Below are 19,443 nucleotides of genomic sequence, written 5' to 3'. Positions count from 1 at the left end.
AGAGCTAACGTTCTGGATAACAGTGATGGTGACAGTCACCTCAATGTCAGCCACCAAAAAGCTAGGTACCTAGTCCAAAGTAGAAATGCAATCCATGGAGGCAGATAGGTGTCTTCAGAGAATGATTCATCTCATTCTAAGAGAATTGTCTAAAATGAGTTGGATGAGTCTTCTGAATGAATCATCTTTCCTCATTGACTGCAGGAGGACTGTAGAAAACTACCTTAGACTAGATGCTTCTCATGTTTAGGTAACAGAAGATACATCTCATCCCAAGTGACTACACTTTCCTCCCATGTGTTTAATATGACCAAAAGGAGTCTGCAGTTGATTTGATTATACATCCCACCTTGAGGAGATATGAGGGTTTGGAAGAGTCTTAATGAAGGGCATGGTGGGTTCTCTCTTGTATGAAAACCCCAGACTAAGAGATGTGCTGTAACTCAACAGCAAAACCTAAAGGTGGTGCAGGATACATCAGCAAAATCGCATTCCCCAGACGATGGAAGTCAGACCAGATGACTGAAGTAGTCCATCATAGCTTTTAGCTCTGTCTCATATTTATGAACAGTGGTATTCAGTTCATAAGATGATACCTCTCAGAGCAATGGATATAGGCAAAACATGAAATAAACCAGTGGACGCTTTGTCAGAGGAACATTCATACATCTCTGATAAAACTTAATTCTGAGGGCTTTCCCTGACACAAAGATAAATGTTTGCAGTTTTGCGAAAGTTATTTTAAAAGCCTTGCTTTACTGCACAATTCTAGTTCTAAGTCCTAGGGAAACTAACCAGCTGTTCCCAGTGAGGAAAGCAGGCTCATCTGGGTTTACAGGTGCTTTCAGATTAGATTTTCTGGTCTGAAAGTCAACACCAATTGGTGCCTTTAAGGATAACCAGCCACTGCTGAAGCAAGTTAATTATATGAAGGTGGCTAATCATTATTCACAAATAATTTTGGGGTTGTAAATCCACAGATGTCATGTCCCTCAATGAAAGTGTATTTTTAGCTGTGGAGCACGTTGGCCATTCCTGTCTCTGTTTGCTCTAAAATTATCATTAATCAACTTTTGGCTCTATGCATGCAGTATCCCCCCAACCAGGTAATTACAGTAAATTTCCATAATAAAGACCAAAAAAAATCAAGTTTAAAATTCCTTGCTTCCAACCTTCAGTGTTTGGTCACTCATTTCTTTTGGTATTGAGTCTGGTACTCAGTAGTCACACTGAAAGTCAAGGATGTGTGTGCTTAGAAATATGTCATTTTCCCTAGCACATCAATCAGTTAGTACAAGCTATTACTTCTCCCTACACACACCTGGTCTCTCATAAAAATGATGAAACATCGGCTGCATGCAAAATGCTCTGTGAGGCATCCCAGAACTCTTCCATGGAGTGACATCTTTTGCAGCAGCACTTTTCTCTGTACATTGGTGAGAAAGGATATATTTAGCTGTTATATTACAGGCAAATTATATGGAGAAAAGCAATATTTCAAATTATTACCACTTAGAAACCATCAAAATAGTTACAAACAGACACAAACAAACCTATACATCTTGTTGCTGTCTCAAAGTTCAGAGAAAGAGCTGGAACCTCAGTGGTGCAAGGCTTAGTTTAGTTGAAAGATGCCATATCCTTTGGCTGTGGGAATCTCTGTGGAGCCACAAACTATGGCTGGTAAGTATGAGATAAATGCTAAATGTTTGTTTTAGCAAGACAGACAAACAGCACTACACCCTCTCCCCCCACAAAACCAAAACAAACAAAAACCCCAGAAACAGAAACCTAACAAAAAAGAAGCTGTCCACATCTTCATAGAAAATCTTGCTTCCCTTCCCAGCCAACCACTGCAGGTGAAGGATGCTCATCACCCATTGCTCATGATATTCACTGCAATTTGGTTTTTTTTCCCCCGTTTTAGTCAGTGAATACAGTGCAAATTGATGTTAAGCAGAAGTTTCCAACTCTGGATCCTCTGCAGCTCATTTTTGTAGATGGAGTTCATGTGTGGAACAATGTTGCTCTTGCTGACATTTATTTCCTACTCCAGATAGGAATTTTTAGACATTTGACAGGTGACAGTTTTTGTAGGGTCAGCCAAAAAAAGTGAGCAGGAGGACAGCCTACACACTGAAGCCTGCTATTCTTCCAGTATTTCTAACACAGACTTAACACGTCTGCCTCGCCTCCCCGACTGTTGCACCGTTCTGTGTATTTCTTGCACATTGCAGGCTATTCAGCAAGCTTTTCCTTCGCTCTGACATATACCTAATAGCACAGGGCAAGAACCTGAGCAGCGAAGGTTAGTTTTGATCATAACTACTTCCCTGCCTCTGCCATTGGGTTAATCCCCGTTGTCCCTACATTACTTATGTCCCTGAAGTTCTCCTGTGGCCCACACTTTCTATCCCAAAAAGACCCCCACACCCAGCACAGAGGCAGCGCAATCTCCTTTTCTGAGAATAAAACTTGGCTTTGTTGTGTTTAGCTGTAAGAAGCTCTACATCAGGTGTTCTCAGACTTGCTCCTGTACCAGGCTCCTCACTGCCACCACCACGGCCACGCATGCGCAGAGGCACTGAGCCTTGCAGGTGAATGGCAAGTCAGCCCCAACAAAGTGCCAATTCACCTCCAGGTCTCTGTCTTTAAACAGCCAACCGTCCCTGATGGACTTTGTTTCTCAGACTTTCTGTCACGTTCTTTCCTCACACGGATTTGTGAAAATTCTGGATTCTACAAGGTAGTTTTTTGTCATAACAAATGAGCATATCAGTAGACAAAGTAGTTCATAGCCTCACCCACTCAGTGGGATGCGTGACTCAGGTAGTGATAACTGGTGAATCATCTAAAAGTCACCTGGAGTGCGTCTTGCATGAGCACTCAGAGGGGAAACCTTTTGATAATTCATAGGTGGTTCTTCACTTTCTGTGTCAATACTGAAAGTCACCTAATGACACTATGTGGCGTAGAAGGAAGGGGGAGAGGTTGGCTGCTCAGTTTTCAGGTTTGTTACTCAACTGAGACGACAGTCATTACAGATCCAGAAGCTGTCAAATTGTTACTTCTCTGAAGAATAACATTTTTTACATGACCTTTTAGCTCATATTTGTTAATAATGATTGACTCCATACTACTTGAAAATTCACCTGGTAGGGAACAATGTAGATTCTTGACCGGATTAGAAATGTCACCAAACATGATACATGCAATATGCCCTTAACACTAAGCTAAAAGAACAGAAATCTATGAGTATTAAGTATTGAGACAACTGAGTATTATACCGGACACAGGTAGGAAAAATAAGTGAATCTGAAATCTATTTCTAAAAATTACTAAAATCTAAGATTTCCTCCTCACTGGCTCCTGCAATGGATTGGTCACTTTCTCCAGCACTCAAGAACATGACAGATATCTCATGAACCAAACTGACTTGTCCCTTTCTTAGGAACACTAGCCATTTGATTCATAATAGTCCTTTTTGTTACTGGGCCCAGAGAAAATTTAACAAAACTTTTAAATAATTCATCCTATCTGAAAGCATATTTGTATAGTCCTTCCATCAAACTGCTCTTGCAGATCTGCAAAGTAAATAAGTTGATTTGCCACTGTCTTCCTTCAACATGGAGCTGCCAGGTTTCTTAATCCCACACGTTTAGCTCTGCCTTTTCCTTGCCACTTACACAATCATCTTTTGAAAATGTCTTACCAGCCATTTTTCACATTATCTGGAAGAGAACGCCTATTTGTCATTTCCTAAAGTGACTGGAATATCTATCCTCAAATATAATGTTTTGCCTCATCTTTCCTGGATTGCCCTCCAGTTCATCTCCACCTAAATAACTCATTGCTGATGATCCCTTACCTTGTCTGCACCTCATTACAATGTATGTCATTCATTTCAGATCTAAATTTATCCCTCCTGCCCACAGACATAGTATTATCTGACTGCAAATTACTGAAATCAGAAATGCTGAGTCCTAAGTCTGAGGTTATGGAAAATTTAGTACATGTTAAGAATAATCCCATATAATTAAAAGCTTTCTCTGCTATTTTTGTTATGTTCGTCATTTAAAGTATCAGTTACACACTTCACAGGTCAGTGTCAAAAAATATTAGATTTTCACAGTTTCGGAAAGCAGGGTGGGCCACAAATTGTCCCACTAAGTAAATCATACTGGATGGCTTACAGTAATGAGATACAGAGTTTGTTTCTAGGTCACTCACCTCAAATACACTCTGGTTGCCAGTTCCTAAAATTCATTACAATCTAATGATGCTCTGTGTACATCCAAAGGTCAACGTTTTGGTGACCTTACTCAGCTCCACTTAACTCTTATAGGCTTCATCAGTGTGATCAAGGCTTGAATGATCATGTAAATGGAAACTCAGTATCGCTCCTATAAGCGATAGAGGTATTTTGAGAGAGGTGAAGCTTTTAGAAGCTCTGTAGGGTAGAATGTGATTGCATGGAGACTGAAGGGTATTGTAGTATATGGTCCATTAATCCTTCCTCTTACAGTCCATTACTCCTTTGTCTTGTGACCCAGTGCTGACAGAGAAACTATTGTCACCTTAGCCCCCTTTTCCCACTCTTTCTTCCTCCCTGTCTTTCTCCGTTGTTAAATCCCTCTCTGGGTTGAAGACTTCTGCGGTTGCACTAACTCCCAGTACTTGCCTGAGATGAGCTTTGGGCCCATGCCTTAACAAGTATTAGTAAGGCAGGTCTGTATTTTTTCTGCTAGCATAAAAGAATTTGAACAGACAAAACTGCACATGCCAGGAAGCGAAACTTTGCAAGTGCAAGTACGATTTAATTAAAGCTGTAAAGGGGCCTGAAGGAGAAAAACTGCATATTAGCAGCTTGAATCCAGAGCTGGCCATAGGTCTGTATGACAAGCCAGCTGCACTTTTGGTGTGAAAAGGAAGCTGGCCAGTGGCCCTTACCCAACTCAGCTACAGTCTTCCAAAACACACCCCGTCTCATGCCTCCCATCCTTGTGACACACCTCGCGTTAAAAAAGTTTCCAGTAATATTGTGCCTCTGGCCTATGTAAAATGAAAGAAATTCAAGTCTAAACTTGTCTGCTCTTGGTTTCAGAGGTAATAAACGCACCCCGCTGTGCTAATAGGAATTCTGCTCTACAACCACAAGGAGAAAGTCTACCACTTCTGAGCAGCAATAATTTTTCCCCTTTAGCTGCCTAATTATTCTTTTTCCTGATCGTTACCAGGCACAGAATCTACCAGCTACTTTCATGATGTACCATGATGACATGCTTTTGTCCTTACCACAGATATTCAAAAAACTGTAAGAACATCTTTGACCCTGTTGCAAAGTTAAAGACACAAGCTGGAGCCAGAATATTCTGCACAAACACTGCTTGGAAGCGGTGGGGTGGTAAACCAGTTGTCTTAATGTCAAAAGAGATAGCTGATGAGCATCTACTCAACCTTTTCAATATTCTCTAAATCATTCCAATAGTACAGTCCAGACCTAGCACTTAAAAAAGAACAAAATTTGCAACCATGATTGGAAAGAAAGCTGGAACTGCAATGGTCATCAACAACTTTCACCAAAGAACAACTCCAGCTTGTCATCTTCTCGGCATCTCTGCTCCAAACTCATCTACCTTCATCCTTCTCTGAGTTCTTTCAATGTAATTGAAGAATATTACTGAAGAGAATGATATTTACAATTGCCTAACTTGACAGTTATGCAATTATCTTTTTTTTTTTTTTCCTCACTAATCATCTGGAGTGAAAGAAGATGGGGAGGACAGCAAAAGGCAGAGGCCTTTTAGAAAAGGGTGCATGGAAAGGATTCATTCAAACTACACAATTCTGTTCTCTTGTGTGTGTGTGCTTTATTGCAGACTAGAAACAGAACTGGAAAGGGCAAAATACACCTTGTATAGAATGTGTTCTATGTGTACTTGTATAAATTAATCCAGTTAATACATTCATAGGTGATGATGTGTCCTTTATACACATTATATAAAGGACATTCTCCTGAGAGAAGATTTCTCAAGAACCAGATGGCCACAGAAGTTCACACCTCAGCTGGATCACAAACCTCTCACTAATTGATGTGGGATTGAAAGGAGGACACTACCAGGTGGCATTTCCAGCACCAAAAGCTGAGGGTAAGGACCATAAAGATCAAGGTAATCTAGTGTCTGGGTCAGCCACTGAGGGGAAACATAATGCTGGTTAACTAATAATTTAATAAGACAGAAATGTTGGATCAGGGGACTGTTTCTGGGCCCACCAGTCCGTATGAACAAGACCAACCTGTTCACAGCTGAAAAGAAGGGAGCTGAGGAGAGATGAGCCATGCTGTGCCACTTGCTCTGGCCAGAGGACAGGCCCTAGTCCTGTGTAGTTTACTAGCACAGGTATAGGCAAAGATTTCAGACCAGTTGCACCATGGAATCATGGGTCCCTGTCCCCTCTCTGATGCCTTCTCTTCCACTTTGTGGCACCTTGCTTGCTGTAGCTTATTCGGAGTTAGTACAGCTGGTGTCTAGAGGAAGGACCATGTCTGGAGTTGTTACCCAGGCATAACTCTGCAGGGCCCCCACATATTTCTGGCCTTCTGGGCTCTCTGTCACTGTGAGTCACAACAGTAGTTGTCTCCTGGTCTATTAAACACAAGTTCAGTTTACACATATTCAAGAAAAGCTTGAAGTTTGAAAGCATTGTTTATGGGATGGAGCACAAAATTAATACATCCAGGTGTATGGAACAAACCTTTTCATCATCACTTCTCACTTCATGACTTTCTTTGGACTCTGGTCATGAAAATGATTGTGCCTGGGCTTCCCCCCAAAACTAAGTGTCACTTCTCAAAAACAGAAAGTGAAGCATACACCAGTATGTGTTATATGGATATAGGTAAAACACCTACGGCTGTAGAGCTAAAGCATAGTGTAGACTATGATTGTGAACAGAAGTCAGCTCATGTCAGCTCGCTCCTGTCCAAAGAGCAATAACCACAAAGGGTAAAAAAATTAAGAGTTACCAGGGGAAGGAAATGCTAAGAAAAGAATAGAAAAATCACAAATATCAGGGAGAAAGGACAGAAACAGACACAGGGTGATGCAGAGCAAAAACTCCTTTGTTTCTAAATGAGTGCAAATTTTCCCACCAAATAGTTTCCTGTTTACTTGTTGCTATGAGATTCAGTTAATGGGAAATACAATAAATATCAGTCTGCTAGATGATGGAAAATAGGTTTTGTCAAACACCTTTCAGGTCATTAGAAACACAGAAGAATAAGTATGGAAGGAACTTTAGGGTTCATATCCTCACTGAAGCATTGTTTGGTTGGTGAAGGTAATTCAGTACATAGGATAGACCATAACATGTTTGACTTAGCACGACACACTCACTAAAGAGCAGGACTACACAATAGCTGGCTCTAACTTTAAAGCTGGCTGCCTTTTGAGTGGGGGGTAGATCAGATGAGCTCCAGAGATCTTTTCCAAGCTAAATTATTCTATGGTAATATGAATAGAGTGATGAAAAATGGCAAAAGGATTAGTGAAGGGAAAATCTCAAGAAGGCATGAATGGAGATGAATGCTGATCATTGAATAAAGGTTCCTACAGGGGTGGATGACAGGCAAAATGTTCTACAACATTTTGATAATGACCTATGATCTAATATAGAACTACTCCTGGCAAAATTTGTAGATGATACTGATGGGAGAAAGGGCAGATAATGACACAGGCAGAACTGACAGAAGAATCCATCTGGCTTATTTTTTAAGACACTCTAGTACAGTTAAGAACAAAATTATACACGTAACAATGATTGCAGATTGGACTGGCAGAACTGGGTACCATAACATGGACAACAGCAAGGTTAGGAAGGACCTCAAAGTCCAAAGTGTGCAAGCACAACTGCAGAAACTGCCTTTGAAATTTTGTGACCAGAGGTGCAGCTGGAAAACCTGAAAGGAAGGGGAGGAGAAGGATGGGACAACAATTAGAAGGAGGTGAAGGGTAGTCCTCAGGAAAGTAATCCTGGAACAGAAAAGTGTCCTGGTTTTGGCTGGGATAGAGTTAATTTTCTTCCTAGTAGCTGGTACAGTGCTGTGGTTTTGATTTAGGATGAGAATAATGTTGATAACACACTGATGTTTTAGTTGTTGCTAAGTAGCACTTATCCTAAGCCAAGGACTTTCCAGCTTCCCATACTCTACTGACTGAAGCTAGGAAGAAGTATAGCCAGGACAGCTGACCCAAACCGGCCAAAGGCATATTCCAAACCATATGATGTCATGCTCAGTATATAAACTGGGGGAGTTGGCCAGGGGCAGGATCACTGCTCAGGGATGGGCTGGTTGGTGGGTGGTGAGCAATTGCACTGTGCATCACTTGTTTTGTATATTCTATTTTTTTTTTCCCTTCCTTTGCTGTCCTATTAAACTGTCTTTATCTCAACCCACAAGTTTTACTGGTTGGGGTTTTTTTTAGATTCTCCTCTCCATCCCACCAGTGGCCGAGAGGGTGAGTGAGTGGCCGTGTGGTGCTTAGTTGCCAGCTGGGGTTAAACCACGATAAAGAGTTACTAAAATTATTCAAGGGCTGGAGAAGATGCCTTACAGTATGAGTCTTAACAAGATCAATCTGCTTAGCTTCTCAAAAAGAAGATTGAGAGGTGGTTTGTTTGGTGTGTGAGCACATTCACAGAAGACAATACCAGGTAAAGAAGAACTCTCAAGCAGAGAAAGGCAGAATGAGAACCAGTCCGCTGCAAGCTGAAACCAGGCAGATTGTACCTATGAGATACAACCTACATTCTATCATTCTTTTTCAACAGGAAAAGTAGAAGTGAAAAAATGTTGACAACTAGCAAGAGCAGTGATTGCTTCTGTCTTTCCTGGATATCCTTCTGTGTGATAACAGTAGAAGTTGATAGGTTCAAAATAAAGTAGATGGATCAACTGTAATGGCCCATGATTTATGGCTAAGATTCCCAGCCTTGCCAATTTACATTTACCCTTATGGTCTGCTTTTTTTGCTTATTTCTGGTCTTCTTTAGAGTTGTTGCTTCCCATCAAACAACTTATTTGTCAAATCCTTCATGACACTGGGACTGAATGAACAAGACAGTGAGTGCTACTTAGGGCAGAAAACAGTGACTTAGGAGACCATTGTTTTGCTTCTGCCATCCTTTGTGACTCTGGATAGATCTCTTGGGTCCAAATTCTCTGAGGTATTCAGGTGGCTTAATGCCCTCTTAAGCCAAGGATTATTTTAATGGGAGCCAAGTGTCTCTATAGCTTTAAAAACTTGGGTCTGAAATCTCTCTGTACAGCAACATACCTCCACTTCAGACACTTGCCAAGGAAACAGCACTGTAATACTGTTGCAGCATCTCCAGTGAATACAGTATCATATAACATGCTTCATATGTTACATAGGTCACTTGGTCATGTTTTGTACAAATATATGTGTCCTACGTGATGAAAATCATAACCTGCCTCCAGCAATTTCCTCCACCTTCTCTGTTTTTTGGAAATTAAAAAAAAAAAAAAGTTTTCTCTGAAAATAAACCAGCAGCATTTAATTAGGGCTGTAATTTTGCCCTGTGATTTCTTACAATGTGTCACCGGGTGTTCAGGTCAAAAGTGATGGAAACATCAACATACAAACCATAGTTTTATCTCCACTGTTTTGAACCCCAAATAATTGCTATTTTTTTCACTGTAGTATAAGTTGGCAGGCTTGCTTATATTCTTTCAACACCAAGCATCAGATATAGGTTCATTTTCATACCAGAGCCAGATTTTGAAAACCAGTTTTGTTCCAAACTCAAGGGAAACATCAATTAGATACTTGGGCTGGAGAATCAGAGCACTGGCGTTGTTCGGTGACTGGTGTCTCACTTCCACGTCAGGTATGCAGCATCTCTGACACCTCTGTGGTTCAGCTGGAAAAAAACCCACTCTTCAGAATCTGGTTAAAAACACATTGTGAAGTTTTCTAGAATTGAAGATGAGTTATGTGTTTTGCCTTGACAAAATTTCAGCAGGGCTTTTTGACTTACTTTGCTAGCATGTTTTTCAATCAATATGGATCAGAAATCCTGGACAGATTTTTCAAAAAGCATTAAAATCATGGAATATGTGGAAAGTTAACAAAAATGCTAGCTTATTTTTTGTAGCTCAGGATGCCTCAGTATTCATTTATTTTAAACAGATGTCCTAAACACATGTTAAATTAGATGAAATATGTATGTATGTGATATCTGAATTACAAATTATTGACAGAACAATCAAGTGGCAAGATTTCTCACCATGGGTTTGGGGAGGTCGCATTATTTGTGAGTGGTAAACTCACCAATGACTCATAAAAATTATCCCAGATAAGTACCAAGTTATGGGACAGCAGATACAAATTTCAAAGTCTTTGCTCATGTTAGCAACCTGTTACTTCTTCAAGTATTCCCAGTGGTTTCAGCATGAGTCAGAGCTTCTCAAAGTAATCACTCCTGCACAAAAGTGCTCTCTCAGGTGTAGTTTCCTACACCCATTGCCACAGTATATTGTACTGCTTTAAAACTCTTGCATTAGAAGTCATCTCAGGACAAACCACCAAGTTGGCCTGTAACTTCAACCAAAAAATCTGGATCACAAAGCACTGTATATACCCTGAAGATTTCACATGCATTTCTCCAGCTCTCCTTAGTCTGCTTTGCTAGTATTTTACACCGCTGTTCCTTAAAAGCTGTCTGAGTGTTGGGTTTGGACTCTGTAGAACAGCTTCCACATTTCCATCTTGCAAGCTCCATTCCCAAAACGTAATCCTGATGTTTGGGACCCATAAGCACCCCAACTCATGGCTCAGCTGACTTTCTGCAGATACTGAAGATGCTCCTTCTAAGAGACATCATAACTTATCACATAGACCAAGTCTGCAGACATGGATCCTCACATACTTTTGAGAACACAGTATCAGAAGAGCTGTACTTGGCCAGACTAAGAGTCGATTTGGCAAATATCTTCTGAGAATAGCCAGTGGTGACTCTAAGAGAAAAGAGTAAACACACAGCTTCAGAATAGAAATCCTTTCCACATCAGTCAGTATCTAGACTTTCTGAGCCAGAGGTTCCATCTGGATTGTCTCTTAAGTGTTGAAATAAGACTGGAGAAATAGATAATCCAAATAGGAAAACAGTCCACTGATACCTTTCCTCTCCCACTTTACCTGTTTACACACATCTTACACACCTTTGAATTTTATACATTGCACAGCCTTTTCATTCTCACAACAAAGAAACATGCAATGATCTCTAACACAACTCCAGGAGGAAACAAATTCAGCTTTCCCAAAGTATCCATTCATTTATTCTAACAAAAATCCCTCCATGTGTTCTTCTGAAAAAAGAATCATACTGTGATACTGTTTTAAGATGATGAGTTTGAGCATCTCAGTTCTTCTTGTGGAATTGCTGTCAGTTTCTCTGGAACTTGATTATGTCATTGACATATGAGGGTAGGATCCTTTAAATCAAGATATATAGATATATAGATATATATAAAAAATCTTTCCTGAGCTCAGCATAAGAATAGATATGTTTTCTTAAAAATTTTCCTCATAATTATTTGTCTTCTAATGAAGTGGATTGTCTCATTCAAGAATCAGGCTCATCCTCCTTCCAGGCACTCGACCAATTCATTCACGCAACATGTGTATCCTCTGATATTTCCTGAATCATGAGGGTTATTTAAGGTTCTCTCCAATTTCATAGGATATTCACAAGCCAAGTTTGCTTTGAGGGTTTCCTTTCAGGCATAGTTACCAAATATGTTCATGGTTTAACACTTCTATAGGATTTCCTACTGGCCTTGCTGCAAAGCCAAAAATTTACTTCCCGGAAATAGTAACTGGAATAACTCTTTTTGTTGTGTTGCAAATTCCTGTATTCTACATGTGTTTTGTTTCTTCTGGATTTCCAGACCTCCTTAGAGTTTCCCTTTCCTGGCCAACAAAATGGTAGCTGCTATCCATTTCAGCAAGTTGGTCGTTTTCTCACAGGCATCTATCTCTATGTAGGGATGAGGGGAACATTCTAGTAAAGGAGGCTTAAAGTTTAATCCAGGCAAAGATGCCCGTATTCCAAGAAAGAAAATAAGTCTTTAGGAAAGGTTCAGACACCTAAATTGATTAATACAGTCCTCTGCAACTTGTAAGGAGAAGGCTACAGGTAATGGAAGAAAAAGGATCAATCAGCAAAGCAAGCTGTTTCTCAGCAGACAGTGCAGGGAAAGGATAGGAATTGACAGGTTTCAAGCTGATCTGGGCCAGCAAAGGAAATTAAAAGGTACTGCAAAAAATGTCAGATGGTTCTATGTTTGGGAGGAGACAGAGGCATTGTAGGTAATCCAGATGTGACGATTGAACTCCACCAATCACTTCCGTTACTATCAGGAAGACCATCACTGTTGTAGATTGGGCAAAGAGTTTGGCTCATTTAGCATTAAAACAAATGCAGACAAGGGGTGGTAGTGCTTTCTACAAAAGGGAAGAAAACTTCTCAAAGGAAAACATCTTACCTTTGCTGCAGGAAAAGAACAACTGATTTATAAATGGAGAGAGGCTGGCTATAAGTATATTGAAAATGTCACCTGGGAATAAAGTCTCTAACCATCAGAAAAATAAGGCTGAAGATCATCCCCTCTTTCAAAATACTGGGGTAAAGAAACTCACCGCTTTTAAGACAGAGGTGAAAGGGGTTCTTGTTGATATGACTGACCAGGACATTGAACACAACAGCCCAGCAAATTCCTTCAAGCTTTATACTGTGAAATAAAAGCATAAATGAGGAACAAATAAAGCAGAAGTGTTAGTTGAGATGCACACCACATCCATGGTTTTAAAAAGCAGCAATTTGCAGCATCTCCTGCACAGACTACATACTCAAAAGAGCATACACACATGTTGCAGAGCTTAATCCAAAAATTATTTCCTCTTTACTCAAAGAGGAAACTGCTCTGATTGTTAAGGTAACTCTAGCTCTCCAGGCACCAATGTGTGTTAATAGATACCTTCCCGGTCCTTCTGGCACGATACAACACATTCAACCATTTCCTACATTTGGTTTTGCCAACCCCAGCCAGCAGTTCAACAGTGTCTGTGAACTTGTTCACACTGAACTGTTGCAGCTTTAGCTCCCTGTTGAGCTCCCACTATGCTTAGCTGTATGTCAGAAATTTTATATGGCAGCTGCTATGGAATTGCGTCAGGTGGAAAGAACAGAACTGAAATGTGTGTAACATACGTTGCAGAAAAGGATTCCATCAAAAACTTGAATATCATTACTTGTTTGAAAAAAAATCCCCAAACTTGAGATACTGCAAACTCCAGGATTTCATCATAAATTCAAATATATTTCTAGCTCTGCACTCAATAACTCAGGCTGTATGGAATCCTAAGTTGCCTAATAGAAAAATCAGAGACAGGCATCACAATTTGCATTGCATTAGTTCCACCTCAAGAAAAAAACAGGAGGAAGGTAATGAAATGGAACAGCTCTCATATTAAGCAGCTAGCTATTAAACTAGAAGAGGAGTAGAAAATAAACTGAGATGAGAGAAATTCATTAAATCAAAACTACTCATTCAACAGCTTAATATCTGAGCAGATTAATGTTATTAAAATGGTGGCAATTTTTGATCATGGGCATGAAGATGGCTAAAGTTTTTTAAGATTTTTTTTTTTTCCATTCCAGCATTCATGTTAAAGAATGAAAATTATGCGTTGATATAGCTTTGCCCTGGAGCTGCTCAATTTGAACACTGGCACCTCCATGGTCCCAGACAAGTTGTTGCCCCACCACTTCGAAAGACAGCTGTGTATTCCTCTGCTTGGTCCTACAAAACCTCTGGACTCCCCCTAATCTTCAGTGGAAAGTGAAGTGAAATAAGGTAGGTTAACATGACATTAAATAAAATAACATAACATACTGAGTCAGACCAAGGATATAAGTGGCCCCATATCCTGTCTCTTAAGATACCCAACAGCAGACCTTTAATGAAGTGCATAAATTGCGTGCAGTGGTATTCCGACCACATGATGACCTATGTCTCAGGTAAGAAGAAAGATTATAGATTGTATTGGGTGCCTTTGGCAAGATTTTGGTAGCGGGGAGGGAGGCGGTGCTGCAGGGGTGACCTCTGTGGGAGGAGGCCAGGGACTGCCCTATGCCCGTCACAGCCAGCTCTAGCTGACTCCACAACAGTCCCCCAAATGGACTGTAGCCCCTGGAGGACCCACACCAGAGCAGGTACTCCCTGTGCAGACTGTGGCCCATGGAGGACCCACAACAGAGAACAGGAAAGAGTAAGAAGAAAGGAGGAGCAGAAGAAAAGAGTAAGGAAGAAGGAGTGGCAGAAAGAAACTGCTACACCCTGACCCTAATGTCCTGTGCCACCCATTGCATTGCCAAAGGGACTGAGTGTAACCTGTGGTGATAACAAGGGCGAGAGACTAGGAAAGGGAGAGGAAAGGTGCTTTCCTTAAGCGTTTGAATGTTTATCATCTTTGTTTCTCAATACCTGAATCAGTGTCTTTACTTAGACCCATGAGTTTTCTTGCTCCTCTTCTTCCTATTTCCTCCCCCCATCCCGCTTGGGGAGGACTGAGGGAGCAGCTGGATGGGTGCTTAGCTGGCAGCCAGGGTCACCCGCCACACATTCAACAGCAGTAAGTTTTAGTGAGGAAACACATTGTTTCAAAAATCTGAGTGTGATTTTATTGATTACTCTGTAGCAGTTGAATCTTTTGTCTCTTCTGCTCTTCCAAAGTTTCATTTCAGACACCGAAGTGTTATGCTGGGTCCTGCTTTTATCATAGAAGAGTCTGTCATTTGTGATCTGAATGGCACTGTCTTGATAACAGATCTCTACCACACAACCAGTATCTAAACATAAAACACTAATAGCCAATATGATCAAGTATTATTCCTAAAGCAGATGCATTGTATGGGTCAGATCCATGCATGGATTAAAGGGCGTAACTCCATTGGTACCTTCCAATTCACCTTCCAGTGGGAGCACAGTTCAAAGCTCTGTACTCTCAGGCTCACCGTACAAAGCTCTGCTATTACAGTAAAACTAATCACGTTGACCTCTTCTCACTTGAATCTTGCTGAAGAGAAGCACGCATTTAGATATAACATCACCAGTAATGAAAGGTAGATGGGGGAAAAAGGCGTTGTGTCTGTTCAGAGCAGATTATGCATGTGCTCACTCAGGTCTGTGATGATCATTGAAAAAAGAATGGTTCATTTTGGTAAAGTTAAGAACTTTTGGTCATCACCCCAGTGGCTGACTCCTTAGATCTTACTAGCACAGAACTGAAATTATGGGACCAAAAGTGACTTACCGGACAAGATTCTCAGCTGCTGGAAATTGGCATAGATCCACTGAAATTAAATGGAGTTATGCCAATTTATACCATCTGGAGACCCTGCCCAGCATGAATAAATGTTAAACAAGCTGGTTTTAAACTAGGAAATTAATTCCACTTCTGACTCGCCTTCCAAAACATCCTTAATAAATTACCTAAATGAATTACACAATAATTAAAAGAAAAATACCTGCACAAGGAAAACTTTCTGCACCTGTCCTTTCAAATGTTTTGAGGACTTCATTCTTATAAAAGAGATCTTAATTTCTTTCATCAGACCATTGTGAACATCCTCAGAAAATTCACAAGTTCAGGATGTCTCCCCTGCTTGTCCTCCATTGTAAAGGCAACTAACCAACATAGGACTGACATAGATTAATCTGGAATAAATATCGAGAGTGTGAGGGTTACAGTGACTCCTTGGGCCCCAACTCACTGAACTTGGCATTCAGCTGCATATCAATACCACACTTTGCATGCAGATGCGCCTGGGATGTACTCCTTTGTGGGTAACATTAAGTTATCTCAAGGGAACAAGAGGGAATTTCAGAAGACTATAAAAGGAGATAAATTACAAGGGTACACAAATATACAGTATAATCACATCTTTTCACTCTCTCCAGGGAAAGCATCTAGGTTTAAGTTGCTTACCAGTGGAATTTTACAGCTCTTGTCAATGTAAATTTTCTCCAGTTCCAGTGACAAGAAGATATTGAAAAAAGGTATCCTTCAAGGAAGATAAAACTGAAGTAAAAGTTGTGAAGTACATGAAAGATAGATAGGCTTATTCAAAGGGTATGTCCTCCATAGTGAACGCTGACTGAAAATTAACTACACTCTGGGGAAGAAAAGGGAAAAAAGTAAAAAACTTGAGGATACAAGCTTTAACCAAATATTGCTCATGGACAAAACATAATTTTAGATAACACGGAAACACTCTGAAAATTGTCGGAAGGAGAAACCAAGGTGATGACTGGAACCGGTTGACTAATCTGTCTCAAACCTTGTCATTTGTCATCTCAGGTAGCTAACTGTTCATGAGCAATATTTTCTCCTAGCAGTTGACTTATTCTTTGTATTATGTGGTAGTGCCAAGCCTCAGCACAGCTCACAACAGAGTATTTCTGGATACTCTGAAGGGTTTTCTCTAGTGAGTCTCAGTACCAAAGGCACAGGACCACTAAGGCACTGGGCTGGCAAATTGATGTCCAGAAATAGAGCAGCCTGACACTTGTCCTTTCAAGTGAACAGAAAGCAGGTTATCTTTCTGTTGTTGGTGGGTTGTTTTTTTTAAATGGATGCTTGAAAATGTGGAAGAATGTGCAATTAGTTCTGCGGTGTGGTGAATTATTAGTATTAATGATATTCTTATTTATGCTTAGAGAGCTCATTTTGCTTGGTATTGTTATATGATGAATGACAAACAGATGATGACCTTGAGTGATAACCAAACGGTGATAACCTTGGGCATCACTATAAGATGTATTTAATAGTTGACCTTGCCATCCCCTGACATGCAAATACAGCTGTGGTAACTAGGACAGCACAGGTAGTAACTAGGAACATAATAAGGGCACTTGTTTTATGACTTCCCCTTCTTCATAGATGTAGAAATTTTATTTCCCTAGAAATGTAAAGAAATCAGATAATACAATCATATATGCAAAAAACCTGACCACTGTGAAATCAGAAATGTCAAAATTTATATCTTTCTGACTCTTGTGGTCATTTCAGACTAATCTTAATGTTGAAAGCAATGTCAAATTAGAGGATAGTATTTGTTTTCAGATGTTTGGCATACATTTTTCTCCATTTATTCCAAGTTCCATTGATAAGTGGAAACAGCGCAGATTTCCAGTGGTGTAAAAGCAACCCTCAGCTACAGGCACAGCCACACCACCAAATTACTGGGGCTTACTGCAGTATCGCCTGTTAGATAAGCAGAAGCAATGGTGTCAGTGCCCAAGCTTAGCATCTTCTCTGAGGTTATAATATCGAAACCGAATGGAAGCATCTAAAATTTATGGTCATTTCCAGAGAAACTACCTCAATTTTTCCAGTTCCAAAATGCAGACAATGCTAGCCAAGTTCCCTCTAAAATTCTCTGAAACATAAAGAACTATATCAAGGCTCCTGAGACTGTGTTAATGATTTGTAATAAATTATCCACTCCCTCCTCACTGGCTAGTGCAAGATCTGAGATGAAGTTGAAACATTTGAAGGTTTGAGAGGGAACAGATTCATAGAGGTATCACTTAACTGATGTGTCCTCAGTGCTACCGACTGATAAAGACATATCCTGCAATGAACTTGGTGCACGCCAAGGTAGATGTTATATGACTGCTCATTCAGAGTTTTAAAAATGAACTAGCACTAGTGCAAAATCTGTGTGCCGTTATTTACAGCAACAAGCTGCAGAACTATTTGTTTCAGCAAACGCCACCCAAGGGAACTTTCAGTACAGAGATGAAAAATTTTATAGCTTTTTTTGTCTTTATCTTTGCTTAATTGTGTCTCCATTTTACACTACACTCTTTATTCTCTGCCCTTTTGACATAGCCAGCTGCCTCTTGGAGCTCTGTGAAGAAGCAGGCTGGCTTCACGCTGTAACAGGCACCAGCTCCCAAAGCCTGGTCTATTGATGAGTCACGTTGCTTGTGTGTGCCTGCAAGCACATCGCACAAGTTCCTATGCCGTTTCCTTTCGAACTGCTGGGGAGGAGGGAAGGGGAAAGTGTGTGTGAAGCATAAACTACAAAAACAATGTTGGTAGTGAAGTCTCCTGCCCCACCATAGAGCACAATAACCAGTGACACAGTGGAACGTCTGGTTCAGAGGCAGTGCAGGTTCATCCTGTTATCGGCCCGGCAGCCCGGGGAAGTGACGTCAGGTGCACGGGGCTCTTGTTTGAAGGCAGGGAAACACACCAAGGCGTTTCAACACTTCCACCGAGGAAGGAAGTCTCTTTTTTAAAGGTTGGGTTGCGCTCACGTCAGTCTCCTGAGCCACCTCCCTCCCCAGCTGGCCATCCCCAGCTCAGCCTGGGACGGGGCTACCACTCTCGGCTTGGAAAACGCAGCACCTTCCGTGAGGCTCAGCCCCTCCACGGCCAGGCTTCCTCTGAAGGACACCCGAAAAGCTGTCAGGAAGAAACATTTTCACACAGCCCTTGCTTTGCAAACTCTTCTTTGAGCAGAAATTCTCTGTGAACTCACTAAGAATGTGCATGCAAGTCAGCCTCTCTGTTACCACACTTCAAAATCGCAGTTACCCAAAGCAATACTTGCAATTACACCACAGTGGTGTACACTGTAGTACCTAGCCTCAAAACGAAAAACTACACCTGCCAGACCCTACCAATGCACTCTCCTGCATGAACATACATCCTGAGGACTTCTGGTTTCTCTGTCACTCCGCACTATCCAAATATCGTAACAGCATTATAAAATGGTCACTACTGAACATTCCAATTCAGATCAGCATCCTGTGTGGAAACAACATGCCAGAGTACTCTTGGAACTTACCAAATTTTCCTGCTTGTGCTTAATGAGGTTTTCCCTCTCCTGTTTCCAAATGCCACTCCACCATTCTTGCAAGGGTGACTTCATCCCCAACGCACGTGTACCCCTACTGACACCCACAGCCCCATGGCTGCTCAGGCCAGGTGAAGAACAACCTCTCAGGAGGCCAAGCCCTCTTCTGCTCTTTCGGGTGTGCCAATGTGTCTCTAAATAGTACTGATACTTGTCTTTGCTCATCTAAAACAGATCACATGTCTTTGCTCATCTAAAACAGAGTTGAATTTAATAGCTTAGGTTAGAACAACGTGATCATTCAGTGACTAGTAGCAGCAGTCCCTGTGTCCGCTCTAGACAGCCTGGTTCAGTTAAGCCATCCGTGAAGTATCACTCATAGGTGCCACAAGTGAGAAAACATACTTCACATAATCCGTGTCTCTGGATTGCTGGAACCTGGGCAGCCTTCTGGCCAAAACCAGGTTTTAATGAAGTTTCCCTTTT

This window comes from Balearica regulorum, chromosome 1 (genome assembly GCF_011004875.1).
Source record: "Balearica regulorum gibbericeps isolate bBalReg1 chromosome 1, bBalReg1.pri, whole genome shotgun sequence".
NCBI classification, from domain to species: Eukaryota; Metazoa; Chordata; class Aves; order Gruiformes; family Gruidae; genus Balearica; species Balearica regulorum.
Note: the sequence above shows the minus strand (reverse complement) of the source record.